Genomic DNA, 6,000 nt, shown 5'->3' with positions numbered 1-6,000 from the left:
AAATCTTGGTCTTCTTGAAAGATACATAGTTTTTTTTTCTGTACCACTGCTTGAAGAAAGTGTCTTCTAAAAACTGGCAGTAGGTTTGGGAGATTTTGAGTCCATCTTCAACCCAAAAAGGTCCAACTACCTCATCTTTAATACCAGCCCATAGCAGTACCCCACCTCCACCTTTCTGGCATCTGAGTCGAAGTTTGGTGCCATTACTGATCCAGCCGCGTGTTCGTCAAGAGTCACTCTCGTCTCATCAGTCCATAAAACCTTTGAAAAATCTGTCTTCAGATTTCCAGTCGTGACATTTCACCTTATGTGTCTTGTTCAGTGATAGTCAGATTTCAGCCTTCTTAACCTTGTACTTCTGGGCACTCCAGGTAGGTTGCAGTCCTGGAATATGACAGTAAGTTAAATCTCTTCTTTGGCCCATTTTGCCCGAGGAAAAGAAGCTGCCTAATAATTATGCACACCTTGATATAGGGTGTTGATCTCCTTAGGCCACACCCTCCCTCATTACACAAATACACATCACCTTAAATCCAATAAGCTTTCAAGTTTATACAGCTTGTAGTTGGAAAATATGCATAAATATTATGATATGGTCAAAATACTCTCTTGCCTAATAATTGTGCACATACTATGTTACCAGAACAACAGGCCAGATGGAATGTCTTTATTTGGTCATATATGTTCACATACATGTGCAGTACAATGATATATTCCTCTTCACATATCCAAGGTGGGGTTAGAGCACTGGGTCAGCCATTGTATAGCACCCCTGGAGCCAAGAGGGTTAAAGGTTTCACATAACAGCCTAACAGCAGCTATACAGCAGAGCCAGGATTCAAACCCACAACCTTCCAATTGGCAGCACAAAGCCCAATGAACCAGGTGACCACTGCCCTGTATTCAGATAGTCTCTTTTAGTTAATAACGTCTCCTTTAATTAATATAGTCTCCTTTGGTTGAACCTATTGCCTACAGAGAAATGACAGTATGGAGAGAAAACGGAGAGTCACAGGAGTTAATTTTAGCACTGAGCTGTAGCATGGCCTCACACTTCCAGTTCCTCCCAGACTCAGACTAAATGCAAACAGATCAATAGGATTATCTAACCACGAGAAAGTTAAGGCAGCTTAACCTTTCAATCGGTCATTGAATCCGTCTACTTTAATTGAGCCGTTATTAGGATTTTATGGCTTCCAGTCCTGGAATTATATTAATCGTGTCTGTAAATGTCATAGAGTGAGAGCACTTGGGGTAAAGAAAAAAAACAGCATCATAGGTGTAGTTTATCCTTTCTTCCCTTGGGTCATGCGAATGCTGTCAGAAATCTGATCCTTGGTCTCTTTCATATCTTTTCAAAGCCAACTTTGCACATCCAAGGGTTCGGTTTGCCTGAGTGATGGATTAATGGAAGTGCAGTGTCCAAAAGGTCAGATAGGCACAAGCAACACAGAGAATCCTGAGAAGGGTGTAAATTTGTGAAAAAAAACAAACACTTAGCCTTTTGAGGAACAGAGGATCCTACTACAGGTAAGATTACATAGATTGTCACTTGAAGTCCCAAAAGATGGACCTGTGAGGTACCACAGTTCCTTGATGGGACCTCGTAGATAGCAGAGTAGTTACCAAGAGAAAAACTTATTAGTTCTTTGCGGCCTGCGTTTAAGGCTTGAGAGAGATTGCAGTGGTCTCCTGGTTCAGCACAGAACTCCTCTTATTCATCTACTGAGAATAAGTGTGCTGGTTATTTGTACTTTATACCACACTGAAGAGGAATTCACCTCTGCGTTTCTAAGTCAGTCAGGTTCTGTGCTCTTCTCCATTATCTGACCAGGATTCTGTTATTGACAAATGTGCATCAAAAAAATAAAAAAATAAAATAAATGTATGTGTGTGTGTGTATATATATATATATATATATATATATATATATATATATATATATATATATATATATATATATATATATATATACAGTTGTGCTCATAAGTTTACATACCCTGGCAGAATTTGTGATTTTTAAATATTTTTTCAGAGAATAATGCTAATACAACAACATTTCTTTTATTCAAGTTTAGTGGTTGGGTCAAACCATTTATTATCAAACAATTGTTTTTGCCCTTTTTAAAATCATAATGACAACAGAAACTTCCCAAATGACTCTGATCAAAAGTTTACATACCCTGGAAGTTTTGGTATGATAACATACACACAAGTTGACACACACAGGTTAAAATGGCTACTAAAGGTAACCATCCTCACCGGTGATCTGTTTGCTTGTCATTCAGTGTGTGTGTATAAAGAGTCAATAAGTTACTGGGCTCCTGACAGACCCCTGCATGAGACATGGGGAAAGCAAAAGAATTATCAAAGGATCTGTGGGAGAAGATAGTTGAATTTTATAAAACAGTAAAAGAATATAAAAAGATATCCAAGGAATTGAGAATGCCAATCAGCAGTGTTCAAACTCAAACAAAATGTTCAGCTACAACTGCCAGGAAAATTGTTTGGGATGCAAAGAAAAACCCACAAATAATGTCAGCTGACATACAGGACTCTGAAAAAAGTGATGTGGCTGTTTCCAGATGCACAATAAGGAAGCACTTGAAGAAAAATGGGCTGCATGGTCGAGTTGCCAGAAGAAAGCCTTACTACACCAGTGCCACAAAGCAGCCCGCTCACAATATGCCAAACAGCATAGAGACAAGCCTCAGGATTTCTGGAACAAAGTTTGGAGTGATACCAAAGTTGAACTTTTTGGCCACAACCATAAATGCTACATTTGGAGAGGAGTCAACAAGGCCTATGATGAAAAGTTCACCATCCCCACTGTAAAACACGGCAGTAGATTGCTGATGTTTTGGGGATGTGTGAGCTACAAAGGCACAGGGAACTTGGTTAAAATTGATGGCAGGATGACTGCAGCATTTTATTAGAAAATACTAAAGGAAAATGTGCACTCATCAGCCCGGAAGCTGCGCATCAAAAGCACTTGGATGTTCCAACATGACAATGATCCAAATCACAAGGCCAAGTTGACCTGTCATTGGCTACAGCAGAAAAAAGTGAAGGTTCTGGAGTGGCCATCTCAGTGTCCTGACCTCAGTATCATTGATCCACTTTGGGGAGATCTCAAACATGCAGTTCATGCAAGACAGTCCAAGAATTTACAGGAACTGGAGGCCTTTTTCCAAGAAGAATGGGCAGCTTTACCATCTGGGAAAATAAAGTCCACAACTACCACAAAAGACTTCAAGCTGTCATTGATGTTAAAGGAGGCAATACACTGTATTAAGGACTAGTGTATGTAAACTTTTGATCAGGGTCATTTGGGTAGTTTCTGTTGACATTATGATTTTTAAAAAAGGGCAAAAACAATTGTTTGATAATTAATGTCTTGACCCAACCACTAAACATGAATAAAAGAAAATTTGTTATATTATCATTATTATTCTCTGAAAAAATCACAAATTCTGCCAGGGTATGTAAACTTATGAGCACAACTGTATCTTTGGTTACTAATATCTAGATGACCCAGGCAAAATCTGCTTTTGCATGAATGCCCCATGAATCAAAGACATTTGTTATGTTAGGACCTGTCAGGTAATTAAAAATAAAGCAAAGCTGATTTTCAGGCTCATATAACAAACTATTCTTCATTAGCCTCCAAAAGCAGGCATTAACTCCAGGAGGCAGTTGGATTTATAGAGAAGTAGTCACCCACATGTATAAAATATGTGACTTTGTTATTGAAATGTGGTAATGTAGCTTTTGAAAGGCCTTAAAATGTTCTAAAACAACATGGCCCCATTTTCTGATGGTAGTGTTATGATGTTCATATAGCCTACTTCAAATATCGCAAAATGTTTCATGAGCTAGTCAAGGTGTATTGCCCTGATATCAACAGAACATGTGCAAATCTGTAGGGTTTCATTTCAAATGTAAAGAAGGCTTTCATCACTGGCTCGCTGCCTCTGGGCCAGTGATTCCTCTTCTGGCTCTTTTTCATGTATGATAGTCCTACGAAGTCCATTACAAAGTCTTTCTGGCCTTCTGCAGTAATCAGAAGCTTGATTCTGTAAGGTTGATGGCAACAGTAACAACGTCTCAGCTTTGACACTCAACATCACAGCAAATGAATGCAAATGTCTGTGGGGGGAGCCAAATCCTGTGAGCAGCAGTGTGTTGCTACACCTTAATGGCACCAAAAGCAGAACTTGGACGGGAACAGGACAGTCCATTCCAAGTCAGACTATTGTGAGTCCAAGGTGATCTCTTACCATTGTTTTAAGTACACATTCTTCCATGAGAAATTATCACATGAAAGAAAACGTGCTGTTACTTAAATTCTTGACTGTTTTGCCAAAAGAAATGGGGCTAAGGCATTTCAAAAAGGCACAAGAAGACAATGAAATACCTAAAATAGAAAACAGTTAAAATATTACTTGATTTGCTGTAGTTATACGATATACATATACATTTTTCACCCCATTTTGGTATATTATTACCACAAATGGATGAAACCTCTTTGCTAAAGCGTGCTTTTCAGATTAATATCAATTTGTGTAAAAAGGTCAATGATGGTAATAATGAACATTCTGTTAATAAAAATTGTAATTATATGGAAGAATATAATTATATGGAAGCATACAAGAGGAATTGGGCTATTCTAACACATTAAAAATGTGTTCAAGTTGGTCTAATCTAAAAAGACTGTAAGAGAACTGAAAGAAGCCTCTGGTGTTAGGCTAGTAAACCCTGACCTGGTGGCAGCGTAATAAAGCCAGCCAAGTGTGTGTGATTGGGTCCGTGTTGTTCAGTGCCTGGTCTAATGGAGCCAGGTACCACAGAGCACATCATCCTGATGCATAGCTCATGAGGCAGCTGAAAAGCTTGGTGTTTTATTCCCTGTGATAACACGCTCTGCTCTAAAAGATTATGTGTTGTTCTTACTAGTTTGGTTGCAAACTCAACCGGTACAACAACCTTTTCCTCATATTCAAAGCACATGAAATATTTTCCAGCTTTTTGTTATGGTAATGGTAATATGTGTTTATTGATTGGCAGACACATGACTCTTGGCAAGTGTAACAGCACGCACTTGACACAGTGTTAAAGTTGAATGTAACGTGAATGTTGAGGAGTCTCTGGCCCACGTCCTCTCTGCCTCTGCCCTCATCTGCTTGCACTTCTGCCTCATTAGTTACCTCATCAAAGCAAGTGTATGAACAGTCTCTGTGTTTCCACTCATGCTTTGCAAAGTCTTTTCAGGCACAAACCACACTACTGTGTTCTGGTCTCTAGTGTTTTCTGGCCTGCTGTTCTCATTCATCATCATGGATTTGACTTTGATGGGCCCGATTATCTGTGTATTTAAATGTCTTGGCTTTTCTAACCATGACTCTCAACAACACCACTAGTAACTCTGCACTTAGGCACAACTGCGTCTGCCTTTAATCTGGTGAAACATGCAATTTTCTGATGAGCCCACAGAAAAATAACCATCAATAAATATTCAAAAATTAAGCTCTAGCCATGTTTAAACATTGTACACATTGTAGTACACATTGTACACAATAAACAACCTACCCATAATAACATGTAAAAGTAACAGCCAATGAGAAATATTACATGCAGAGGTTTAACAATTACATGTTTAGTGGATGCTTTTATCTAAAGTGACTTATAATTATGACTGAATGCAACTTTAGGGTTAAGGGCCTTGTTCAGGGACCCAATAGTGATAAGTTGGAAATGGTGGGGCTTGAACTGACAACCTACTGACTATTAGACAAGCATCTTAACTGTTGAGCTCCCCCTCCCATGGGTGGTGTACCAGAGGGGACAGTATACACTGCTAGTTTACATTATTTGGAAAGAAGGCATGGTTGGAGTTAATGTGCTGCACTCCAACCATTTCATCTAACAAGATTTCCAGAACTGTTGGCAATGGGAACCTTTGGACCATTTTAAACTCCACAGCCTGTCTATCACTGACAC

The sequence above is a fragment of the Electrophorus electricus genome, chromosome 14 (assembly GCF_013358815.1).
Source record: "Electrophorus electricus isolate fEleEle1 chromosome 14, fEleEle1.pri, whole genome shotgun sequence".
NCBI classification, from domain to species: domain Eukaryota; kingdom Metazoa; phylum Chordata; class Actinopteri; order Gymnotiformes; family Gymnotidae; genus Electrophorus; species Electrophorus electricus.
Note: the sequence above shows the minus strand (reverse complement) of the source record.